The sequence below is a fragment of the Triticum aestivum genome, chromosome 6A (assembly GCF_018294505.1).
Source record: "Triticum aestivum cultivar Chinese Spring chromosome 6A, IWGSC CS RefSeq v2.1, whole genome shotgun sequence".
In the NCBI taxonomy this organism is placed as follows: Eukaryota; Viridiplantae; Streptophyta; class Magnoliopsida; order Poales; family Poaceae; genus Triticum; species Triticum aestivum.
In genome coordinates, this window is record NC_057809.1 from 151,252,876 (window position 1) to 151,265,789 (window position 12,914).

At 41.3% G+C, this 12,914-nt stretch overlaps 1 long non-coding RNA gene and 1 pseudogene across 2 annotated transcripts; one reads left to right on the plus strand and one right to left on the minus strand.

Annotated features, from left to right (window-relative positions):
* Positions 1-867: 867 nt before the first annotated feature.
* On the plus strand, positions 868-4,715 carry LOC123132575 (uncharacterized). The gene is made up of 3 exons (XR_006464885.1): positions 868-1,317; positions 1,476-2,695; positions 4,006-4,715. It is a non-coding gene; the product is annotated as an uncharacterized lncRNA (long non-coding RNA).
* On the minus strand, positions 4,384-9,161 carry LOC123132574 (NADPH-dependent diflavin oxidoreductase 1-like; annotated as a pseudogene). Its single transcript, XR_006464884.1, has 12 exons — positions 8,969-9,161; positions 8,803-8,880; positions 8,611-8,715; positions 8,004-8,095; positions 7,626-7,798; positions 7,443-7,531; positions 6,539-6,613; positions 6,332-6,442; positions 5,833-5,967; positions 5,573-5,692; positions 5,243-5,459; positions 4,384-5,062 (listed from the first exon to the last, which is right to left on the minus strand). The product of XR_006464884.1 is annotated as an NADPH-dependent diflavin oxidoreductase 1-like (transcript).
* Between the last annotated feature and the right edge of the window lie 3,753 nt (positions 9,162-12,914).

Here is a 12,914-nt window from a genome sequence, read left to right on the forward strand (position 1 = left end):
CTAGAAGTCTGAACAAGAAAAATGCATCACTACAATGGTAAGCATCAAGAGAAAAAAATGTTGATCATGCATCATTGGGTAAAGTTCGAATGATCTTCACTGCATGTTGACACGTATAAGAGGGAAGCTGGTACGAGGATGAGAACTACCAGCGGCGGAGCCAGAAAATATGTATTAGGGGGGTGGGGGAGTGCTACTAAAACAGGTTGGGGAGGGCCAAAGTGTTGAAAATAGATTTTTAGCAACAAATTAGTACTAATTTTGCCACTGTTCATAGCAAATTACCTGCAAAATCCTGGTGTTAGGGGGGCAGGCCCCTGCTGGTCCCCTCTTTCTCCGGCACTGAGAACTACGATGTGTAGAACCAACCCTCATACCAACGATTGCCCTAATACATGGACTACACAACAATGAAGATCATGAAGCTCAACACACTACTACAGAACATGCATCTAGCGTACTACACATGATCAAGATGGCATCTGATCTACAACATCTGCACATAAGCATCGATCCGCTGCATGCAGAACCTGTCATACTAGCACATAAGAATCGATCTACCACTACATCATCGACATAATCACTGCAAACAAGTCGTTCTTGCAAAACCTACCACATCCTCACACAACATCATGAAGTATCTACTACTCTATAAAAGCACGAAAGGGCGGAGAACCAATTCATCATATTCATCCATCCAACAAATCTTACGGCTCAGAATCATCCCGTGTTTGTGTTTAGTGCTAATTGCAATTAGCCCTTGCCAAACGCACGTCTCCCTGCAGCCCACCTCCTCTCGCCGTAAAAAAGGGGAATGAAACCGCTCCTGCCTCCTCTCTCGAACTTCCCCCACGCGCCCACCGCCGCAGTCCCTCGCTCGAAGAAAACCCACGCGGCAGGCGGCGCTCGCACGCCTCCCCCTTGCCGCGCCCAGTGAACCCCGCGTCTCACCCTCGAAAAGGGAGACGTGCTGTGCCCGGCCGCCGCCCCGTGCCGCCGCGGTTGATGCCAGCGAGGGTGCTCCCGTACTCTGGCCGAGGCTGCACTCTCACATCGTTTCCTCCCTGGCCCTTTCTTCCTCCTCGTCGACACAGGAACGCGGGTCGCCGTATTGGGAAGCAGCTCGCCGCCACACAACACGAGGATGGCGAGGCCTAGGCCGCCGCTGAGCCGGACGAGGTCGCCATCCGGGTCCTCTGCAAAGCTTGTGGTTGGCCACTTGGCTCGCCGCCCGTCTCACCTTTCAGCAAGCACCACTGTAGTTTGGGACTCCCCATCCAGCTCGCTCTTTGCTACAGCTTGCCGCTCCCAATTCAGGTCGCCATATGCCTCTGGACAATGTGTTTATACTACAGGATTAATTTCTTGCAACTGCACATGGAAATTGCTATTGCATGATCTGATATTTAAGTAGCTCTCACCGATGCGTACAAAAATTCAATTCGTTTGCAACCTGAACAGTTTCTTTTGTACAGGTTGAATCTTGTGCACGAGTGTGGCTTGGGTTTCATTTTGTTTTGCTTGGTACAATGCTTGCAATGGAAGTGCTGAACATTTGTGGAAGAATAGATTTTCACCTAAATTTCTGTTGTATAACACACATTGAGGCAAGCTGGCATCGGCAAGGAGAAATCGGACACCTCAAGTTTACGAAGTTAATGACAAAAAAGAGAACTTACTAGACTTGATGAGTGCAGACAATGGAATTCTCGATTTTTATTTGCGCTATTCAAAAGATGTTCTGGCTTCAAAACATATTTGTAATCCCAAGAAGAATGAAGTTTGATTGTACATTACCTGTTGTTTCTCTTTGCAGAATTCCAAAGGTACTTTCATATACGACTCTTCATTATGCTATTTATGTCTGGACCACTAATTTTATAGTTTGGTTAAAAATCATTTAGTAGACTATAGCAACCTTGATTTTAGGTGTAAGGATATTATTGCACATCCATAGCTGACACTGGAAGCACATTGAAGTATCGAAGCCATTATGACAACATGCTGTACCAACTTGTTGATAAAAAATGAGTGCCTTTCAAAGTTCCAATGAATTTCTCACTGGACATTTTGTCGCATTGGCTTGAATATGTATGTTGCGTCATTTGTGCACAATGAAAACTGTATGAACCTGCACTGGGTGGTGTATTTTTAGGAAGGTTGTCCTTTCTTCAAAGACTGAAAGTTTCCTGGTAAGCGTTACTTTTTCTGAAAAACTGTGTGTTTGTGCACTGTAATTTTTTGTTTACATAAGGTTTCTCTTTGCTTTTGTGGGCATAATGTCGAGACAATAATATTCAGAAAGTTGTTGTTTTAGGGAAACTCTTAACTCCATATGTCAGACCCATATCATTGTTCAACATGCATAGTGTTCTTATATCATCTCTATGATGTACTCCCACCGTAAATAAATATAAGAGCATTTAGATCACTACTTCAGTGATCTAAACGCTCTTATATTTCTTTACAGAGGGAGTATTAGCTTCCTTTTATATCGCAGTAGTCTTTGTTTTGGCCATGTACCTTCAAACTGAACAAAATGGTTTGTCTGACCCCATGTGTGAGGAGATTATTTATATGATGTGTGACCATTTTTTGCAAGTTTTGTTTGAGGAATCTTTTATTCTTTTTGCAGTTGGTAAGACATGGGTTGGACTTACTTCCGTCTTCAATCTTTGTGCTAAAGTGATTCAAGGTATGTTCGATTGCTGACTTAGGATGGTTACTCAATGTCTTTGGGAACCGAGAAAGACATTCTGTATTCACAAATAAGGCCTAAAGTTCGTTTTTACATTGAAAAACTATATACGAAAAATTTAGTAACAATCGAAATTTCATTCATTCACTTTGTGAGAGGTCACACAACACCATGTTCCATGTTGTCTATTTGATCCTTGTGGCAGAATCATAGACTCATACATACTTGCATATATACTGTGACTGGGCACCAGTACATATGCAACATTCTTAAGGGAGTTTGTTCTGATTTTTTTACCAAAAAATTTCTTCTAATTTATATGCATGCAGAGGATCTTCAATTGGTTTTATCATTTATCTAGACTATGCAAGGTTGCATATTCGTGGATGGTCTTACTAATGGGTAGGAGAGTTTCTAAAGGGTTAATAAGGCATGCCAAAACCCCTTTTATGGCCATGTACATGTCAGAGCATGAAAAAGGAACAACAAGGCCTTGTTTGGATATCGTTCTTCTTTTAAATACACACATAAAAAAATTCATGTCTCTGCCTGCCAGTTTTGTGTCTAGCAGAATACACTTGTGTCCGGTAATATACACTTTTAAATTTAATACCTCCGCATTAAATTACACTGATGTGAAGTGCGGCCCAAAGAAGCTACTTCAAGTGTATTCTAGAAGAAAGAAACGATTGTAATTCTATGGAGTAACAATCAGGACTAACACAGTGTGTGTTCCTTCCAACGGAAGTTTTTCTAAGATCCTGGATGAGGAGTTGTTCCTGCATAGCATGTATTAACGTTTTAGGCATGCCTTTGATCAATGAATTTAGCATCTGGGCACTTCTGGTTTCTGTGTTGAGGCAACAATAGTTTCAATCCATAAGTTTTTATATGTGTATTGGGAAACGTGCAATGCATCTTGTCTGGACTAAGAATATTTAATACTCTCTCTGTCCCATAATATAAGATTGTTTTTCAAGCTAGCACGGTTTGAAAAACGATCTTATATTGTGGGGCGGAGGGAGTACGTGTAAGGAAAAGTACAAAGTTTGTGGTGTCCGAAGAATTATCTATGTTGTTTCTTGACATGCAACAACTTGAACTTTTTTTTGAACTTTGCAACAGCTTGAACTTCTTTTGTTGCAAAGTGCTTTACTATTTTGACAAATAGCAATTTCAATGATTGTAGTGTTTGACTAATTAATATTAAACATAACGTGCATTGCACGTGCATGTTTACTAGTTACTTACAAAACGTACCATACAACCTTTGAATCTGCCACATGCTTACACATCTAAGCTACAAGGCCCAGGGTTTGATGTTACTTACACCCATCGAAGGAGCGGGGAAGGAAGGGAACAACTCAGAGAAGAGGAGGAACAAGACTTGCCGTGCCAACCACCAACCACCACGGACCGAAGATGTCGTCACTTATTCGTTGGTGAAAATGCTTCCAGGACGGAGAAGATGATGTCCCTTACTTGTTCTCTAGTGTGTATACAAGTGAGACTTGTTCCTTTTACAAGGCCATCACATTTCTTCCTTGCGCGTATATGTTTTGCATGCTATAAACTTATTAACGATCTGTGATAACCACCCCTACATCTTCAGAACGCACAATCATGATATCATCGATCTGGAGTTAGATTGTACAGTATGACTTTGGTCTCAAAGACAATCTTCATACTTGTTGATCCATACCAACACACGGATATTTAGCTAGTACAAATAAATTGTGAAAACAACATCATTATATGCTCAACATCATCGTACACTGATTGTACAGTGCCCATATAAATAACAGAAACCTGATACTCAACATACATCTCAGTTATGACCAGGTCTCAATGATAAACTTGCCATTCTTTTTCAGACCGTCACCCATTGCGAAACATCATTTTTTGGAACACCACCCTGCTGACATAAAACTTCTTCCAATGCAGCCGTAACATCAGCAGGCATTCTGGTAGAAGACCCAGCAACGTATATTGTAGCCTCAGAGGAGCATAACATGTTCAACACTCTTGCACCCTGCTCCCTAATTTTATCTTGTACATAGACCTTTTGAGGTTGATCCCTAGAAAACGCAACAAATAAACCACCACCCTTTTCTAGGGAAAGCACCCCCTGGTCCTGGGCATGATTTAACCAGAAGTCCTTGTACAGAAAATCATTATCTTGATTTCTACAGCCAAAGAAGAATAGAACAGGAGCAGTTGGTTCTGCCACACTCTGTGCAGCCCTTTCCTCCACAAACGCACGGAATGGTGCGCATCCTGTTCCTGGTCCAATAAGCACAAGAGGAACTGATGGCTTTGGATGAGGCAGGGATCCTCGGTGTATCCAACACGGTATAATACTCTCTGCACGTAAGTAGACTGTGAGAGAATATTGATGGTTGTTTTATCATGTGATTATATGATATGTCAAGTGGAGAGTACAGATTATTACTAGAGGAGCAGGAGCGCCGTCAAGGAAAAGAACACAAGAAAGACAACACAACATAGAGGTTCCCAACTTTAGCTAGACGAAGCAATTGATACCTTCATTTGGAGAGAGCCCCGCTAGCCATGTAGAGCAGAGACCATGTCGTGTCCTCTTTAAAGGAGTACGCCATGATACAATACTGACAGTCAAGTGTATCTGATTTGGATGGACTAATGGGGATGACGAAATGGAAAATGCTCTTCTTTTTAATGGCGGTGTCAGTTGCACCAACCATTCAAAAGGCATGTGCACCGAGGGAAACTCCTGCAAAACCTAAAAGCAGAACACATCCATGTCACTTTTGAACCAAAAAAGCTCAAGTCAAAGGACAACAGGCATGCTAAGGTATGTACTGCAAGAATTTTATCATCAAGAAGACAACTTACTTCCAAAACAGTCCGGTTCTCCTTCTGATTGTACCAGTAAAGGTCGTCTCTTCCTTCAGGAGAAGTTAAATACTGAAGTTTTTCCTTTTCATCGGTATCTGTTGCGAAATAGCTCATGATCTACAGAAGAACATCGTAGTTGTGTGAGCATAGAGGGGGCATATTAGTCATAGACATCAGGATTTCAGAGGCCAACATAAGATAGCAAACTACTACAAAAATATATGTATGAGATGAAGCATTCAGGGTATTCCTCTTGCCTCAAAGAAACATCGCCGAGGGGAAGCTGATGTGACATCCATTGTCAAAGCAACAAAGGTCTTTAGCTTGATGGGATCCATCAAACTGTTCATAGGTGAACCTTTGGAAAGTTTGTCACTACCCTTTGCTCGAATCTGGGCAGCAAAAAGATATTGTTTCCTCTTTGGTTAGCTACACAACTGCAACAGGTTGACTGGTTGAAAAGATATATAAGAATACATAACTACATCTAGATGTATCCCTTTTAATGGATAAAGTCAAGGATCATGCACTGATGAAAAAGGGAGTACTGTCTAAACCAAGATAAACTGCTAGCTACTAGAGCAAACAATCCCGCTAAAGGCAGTTATATGTGATTTTCAAACAGAGAAAATGTGCACATAACTACTATTGTGGGTTGTAAAAGTGCTAAGAAATTAAAGCTGCTTCTTTAGCAGAGAAACACACAGAAAGAAGTAGGAAAACTAAATCCAAAAGGCGACAAAACAGATCCAATACCGTTATGTAACAATCTGGATCCAAGTTACAGCGTTTAATGAAAGCATCAACAGCTGATGGATTCTGACTTGGTAGAATTTCTAGGGCATCACCAACTTGATAACTGATGGGCTAAAATGAAAAAAAAATGAAACAATATTTTAGTTTCTTCCGCGTGTTTAGAAGATGATTACAAGCGAATATGATCATATGGACTAAAGAACATACAGAATATCGATCTTCCAATTCAAAATGGCGGACATCTCTGTCAGAATCTCCCTTAGTCAAACATTGATTTGTTACCTAAAATGGTTAGCAATAGCATCAACAACAGAAACTAAGTAAAAAATGGATCAACTAAACTATAACACAATTATTACAACATTAATTTATTTTATAGTCACAGTACAGATGAAGCATCCCCATAAATCATAATGAACCATTACTAATTTACTATCCCCAGATAAGTTTATTACACCACAGCCCAGCTATTCACAGAAACCCCAGCTATTGTGTAGAAATTCCTTAATGGTACTTACTGAGCAAAAGAACATGACAATCATGACAACAAAATGCAAGTTGATTGCAATCATGCATATTTAGGGATAAAGTGGACAGCTTAATTGTCTACGGAACAAGCAACCGTGCATCATTTAGTGCTGTAAAAGCTAGCTTTGCATTCGAAGCTTGCATATGGTGCATATTTGCCCGTAGAAAAAATGGTAAAATAAGCCAAATCCAGCATAAGGTGCCTCACGCAGTCATGCCCTCACGAGTCCACAGAAAATCTACTATGCAGGGGCTTGTGCATAATACTAGTATTGTACAACAAGGTCGTACAATGTACTAAACTACAGTCTAACGTCAGGAGATCGACTTCTATACAAATTAGTTCAGACGCTTTCAACCACTGTAGAATTTGGTAAGTTGCAGCAAATGAAAGTTACTGCGGAGCAAATAATTCAGTGACCCACCAAACAAGACAGGGCAGTATCTTATATGTAAGTGCAGAAGATTCCCTAAAGATGAATGTATACACACGTGTACAATTTCTGGATCAGTTAAACATTCATAAGAATAAAATAAATACTGATTTCAACTGTTAAGCTCTTGCAGAGGGTACAAAACATACCATTTGTAACATGAATTGTGGCTCTCCTTCATTATGATACTTCAGAGCAGGGGACATTGAGCGCGCTCTCTCAATTAATATTTTGGGGTCTAGAGAAGATGACATACAGAATCCATTAAAAAGAAATATTACATGGCACTTTACATATTACTGGTAAAAAATAGCAAAATTGAGACCTCCCACCTGAAATGGTGGTATCTTGTGGAGCCGAGTAATATATGACTTCTACCTTTGCATCCCCCAAAATATTCAAATTAGGATGAATGGCATCAGATATTCTTGGTAACAGCGACGAATTTGTTTGATTCAGGGATTTCCACAAAATCAGCAACCACGGATCTAGAGCTCCTTCGTATCTAGTATACAATAACAAAATAATTCAGTAGTAACTTTGAGGAATTGCTTTGGAACTCCCCAAAAAGGTGCTTTCTATCAAGAAGTTCAAAAACCAATGCTTAAATTTATCACAAAAAACCATGTCATTTGACTTCTCGAAAGCCCGCACATGAATACAAAAACAATAGCAAATACCAAAAAAAGGATGGTAAATTAAAAGAATACCCAGATGAATGTTGATCATCTCCCAAGCCTTTTTCTGTGATTCTTTTTGCACCAAGATTGAAAAGCCTTCGATCGAGCTTCTTTGCAGGATACTGCAGTGCAAACACGATTGTGAAGATGGAAATAAAAACAAGCATGTAAAATTTTGAAAACCATAAGAGTCATGATTTCCGAGTAACAGAGAACAATTTACTAGCCAAGATTTTCTTGAAAAGAAAATGAGCATAAAAACAGGGCACTACAGCCAAAGAAGAGTAATGAGATATCAAGATGGTTGATCATGCAGCAAAAATTTATGTTTAGAACATACAAAAAGGTTAATTCCTGAATGTGCAAAACTGGATATGCCAATATGACTTTGTTATTTTAATGATGTTTCTAGCTAAGCATTTGAATATGGCATAAGTCTTCTGTTCCATATCTTTTCTTCTAACCCTGCGCACCTCATGTGTTGCTAGAACTTTGGAATGTTATATTCATAATTAATTCTCACAAACAAATGAACTACAGATCATTTCATCAAATCAACATAAATAATTGGATTAAAATTTAAAAGCAACACATAGCCCAATAGCAGGCTGCAAAATCTAGTCCGAAGAAGTCTCACATTGTACTTCCCATAGGTTGAATCGCCGAGCCCAAACACGGCATAAAATAGCCCTTCCAGCCATCGCGCACCCAGAGACTTTCTGGTAAGGTATGTCCAAAAATCCTGACATCCAAAACCCAAAAAAAAATGGCAATTAGAAAATCAACACTCCAAAAAAATACCAAACAAAAGAAGCACCTATCTCCCAACCTTCATGGAATCTGGGGGGTCCCCCTGCCCCATGGTGGACACAACGAAGACCACATACCTTTCGCGTGGCAGGCAACTCTGCAAAAACAAGTGGAAGTAGCAAGTGATGTTCATAAGCATCAGATGAAAGGGTTTTGGAGTGGGTTTTCTAGGGTTCCCAGCTTACGGGATCGAAGCAATCCATGGAGAGAACATCGACAGCCAGGCAGCCTCAACGCTCAGCCTCTCGCCCTACACGTTCGGCAGAGTCCATGGCGTTGCCAGTTTGCGATGCATAGAGCACGACGAGGCGCTCGGGCGGCTCTGATGACGAGGCCGCCATGGAGAGGTGGGAGCTTGGGAGGGTAAATGGAGTCTGGCCTACATGTTCAATTTTCAGTCTATCAGACACAAGCACAAATAGTCTTTGACAAAGATAGAGGTAAGCAAGTTCATTATGTCTTTTTTAACATCTAGTTGTATTGAAAAAACTTAAACAAAGACACACAACTCCAAATTTATCAGCATTATAAGCATGCTCAAAAGCGCTGAGAACACATTTGTGCTGCACACCCACTCTTGGGGATGACAGTCATTACCATCGCGTCTGATGTACACATTCAACTAGGGTCATCTACCAACATGATTGCAGCGATAAGAACAAAATAAAAAGTTCAGAGAATTGTCTGCTTTGGCTTATGAGTCATAATGCCTCACTTTTCGTAAAGTATCCATTAGAGAACCCGTCTGGTAGATTTCTACAGCAAATAGGCTATAGATTTAACTATGATGTAGAAATAGCAATGATTACAGCACATGCATATCATGTTTTTATAATGTGAGGTAAGACATGACAAATCACTGGCAGCCGCGCATCGCCACGTTCTTGGTGCTTCCAAATCACTGGCAGTCTGCTCTCAAGGTGAGGCTGTTAAATTTGTGTTCTTTTTTCTGTGATATCGTCATGGAGTGACTTAAAATCAATCTGTACTGCCTTTGATTTCCCTTATAGTTTCTTCATTGGGTCTTCTATAGATTTGGTTGGGATAAGTTAAATTAGGATTTGTACCCAATTTTCCTAAGAAATACAACAATCATGCACCATACACATGTCCACCACATACATACATGTTAAATCCAATAAATCATGCTACAATTTACCACATAAATACATGTTAAATCCTATCGAATTTGCCTAAGCAATCCAACAACCATGTACATCACAGGATGGAGCAGCAAAGATCATGTGTGGATAAAGGGAAAAGGAGGGCAGAAATCTACCTTGGTCTTCACGGGATGGAGTGGCAACAGCAGCCGGATCACAGGATGGAGTCGGGGCGCCGACGTCCGGTGTTCGATAAGAAGCCGTGGGAGGAGGAGGTGCGGGTGCGAGGAGGCGCGGGGTGGAGGGAGTCACGAGTCGGCGAGTCGGCGAGTCGGAGGATAAAAGCTCGCCGGGGCACCGACGTCCGGTGTTCGATAAGAAGCCGTGGGAGGAGGAGGTGTGGGTGCGAGGAGGCGCGGGGTGGAGGGAGTCACGAGTCGGCGAGTCGGAGGATAAAAGCTCGCCGGGGCTAGGGTTTGCACGGGCGGGGTGCCGCCGCGTCCGTTCCAAACTTCCAATCGCTAAAACGCCATATCTGATGCAAGGTAACTGGAAGAACACCCGTGCGTTGCAAACGGGTCACATTAAATTTAAAAGTTCAATATTAATATTCTCATATATATCAAGTGACATTGGCGACCTTTTTTACCATCAATTCCTCACACACACTCTCTGCCTCCCTCTTCCTCACTCTCTCCCTCTCTCCCTCTCTCTCTCTAGCACACACACATATCTATCTTATTGGGTACGGGACCATAATCCATCTATTTCACACACACACGCTAGTACATAACAATATGGATTATGTGTATTATATTTGCCACCACAACTGAGGGAATTAATTTCATGTAAATCGGCCAGCCACAGCTCCAAGAATACGCGGAGGAGATGGCCCGGGTCGGCGTCGGTGCCATCCGGCACGGGCCACGGGCCCGCTTCCAAGCGCGTCTGCGCGTTGGCCACCCACGCCGTGTCCTTCAAGTGCCACTTCCACCGCACCAACTCCCAGGGTCACGGCCATGGCCAGGGCCAGGGAAGCCGCCCTTCTTTGCCCCCTTCACCGGCCGCGGCCAACGCGGTGCCGCGGCACCCGGCCTCACCGTCCTCGTCCTCCAGCACCGTTGCGACCCAGTGACGCAGCCCAAGCATCGGCCTCGAGAATCAAGAACGCTCGACAACGTAGAGGGAAGGAAAGGTCATATACATGTCATAAGAAAGGGAGTTTATTTACTGCTCCCTCGATGTATTGTTTCCTTTGTTTGGAGATTGATTACCATCCGTGAGTTAAGGTAAGATTTACGTGATTGAGCAATTTTTTGAAAATCAATTATTTGTTTTCTAATTAATGTAATTGAGTGATTTAAGGTAAGGTTAATTAATTTAGATTTGATCTTTAGAGATTGTTCGTGATTGATTCTACATAGCTAAATAACTTGCGCCAGTATGGAAAGTTCTGATCTATTTAGATTTCTTTCGTTGTGTGAGAGGGTGACGCAAAAATAAACCGATGAAGTGAGGGGAGGGGACGAAAAAAATGTACGAAAAAAAATAAGCAAAGGTGGGAGGAGGTACCAAAAAAACCATGGAAGGTGGGAGGAGACTACCAACTGTTTCATTAGGAGTAGAAATTATTAGAGATTAGAGATTATTTGTTTTCTGAAAATCTATTATTTGTTTCCTAAAGCAAATTGCATTAATGAGAGAGATTTCGTAGATTTGGCTAAGGTAGGAAAGAATATATTATTTGTTTGCTAAAGCAAATTGCATTAATGGGAGAGATCCGTTGATTTGGCTAAGGTAGGAAAGAATCTATTATTTGTTTGCTAAAGAAAATTGCATTAATAGAAGAGATCCGTTGATTTGGCTAAGGTAGGAAAGAATCTATTATTTGTTTCCTAAAGAAAATTGCATTAATGAGAGAGATTTGTTGATTTGGCTAAGGTAGGTGGTTTTTGCGGTTCGTGGCGCCTTAGTGTGAGGTGGGACGAGGTACCAAAAAAAACCATGGGAGGTGGGACGAAAAAAACCTGGGATGTGGGAGTTGTCCCTGGTTAACCTACGAAATTTCGTAGATTTTTTTAGGACGAAAAAAAACCGTGGGAGATGGGACTAAAAAAAACCTGGAAGCGAGACTACCAACTGGTCCCATAGGAGTAGAGACTAAATAACTTGCGCCAGTATGGAAAGTTCTGATCTATTTAGATTTCTTTCGTTGTGTGAGAGGGTGACGTGAAAATAAACCAATGAAGTGAGGGGAGGGGACGAAAAAAATCTACGAAAAAAAACAAGCGAAGGTGGGAGGAGGTACCAAAAAAACCATGAAAGGTGGGAGGACACTACCAACTGTTTCATTAGGAGTAGAAATTATTAGAGATTAGAGATTATTTGTTTCCTGAAAATCTATTATTTGTTTCCTAAAGCAAATTGCATTAATGAGAGAGATTTCGTAGATTTGGCTAAGGTAGGAAAGAATCTATTATTTGTTTGCTAAAGCAAATTGCATTAATGGGAGAGATCCGTTGATTTGGCTAAGGTAGGAAAGAATCTATTATTTGTTTGCTAAAGCAAATTGCATTAATAGAAGAGATCCGTTGATTTGGCTAAGGTAGGAAAGAATCTATTATTTGTTTTCTAAAGAAAATTGCATTAATGAGAGAGATTTGTTGATTTGGCTAAGGTAGGTGGTTTTTGCGGTTTGTGGCGCCTTAGTGTGAGGTGGGACGAGGTACCAAAAAAACTATGGGAGGTGGGACGAAAAAAACCTGGGATGTGGGAGTTGTCCCTGGTTAACCTACGAAATTTTGTAGATTTTTTTAGGACGAAAAAAACCCGTGGGAGGTGGGACTAAAAAAACCCTGGAAGCGAGACTATCAACTGCTCCCTTAGGAGTAGAGATTGATGTTACCTTAGCCGTTTCTTGATCCAACGAAGATTGATGCAACACGAAGTGCGGAGATCCAACACAATATCTTAGCCGTTTCTTGATCTTTGTACGGTCTAGATATGCTCGCTAAAACGTGTTCGATCT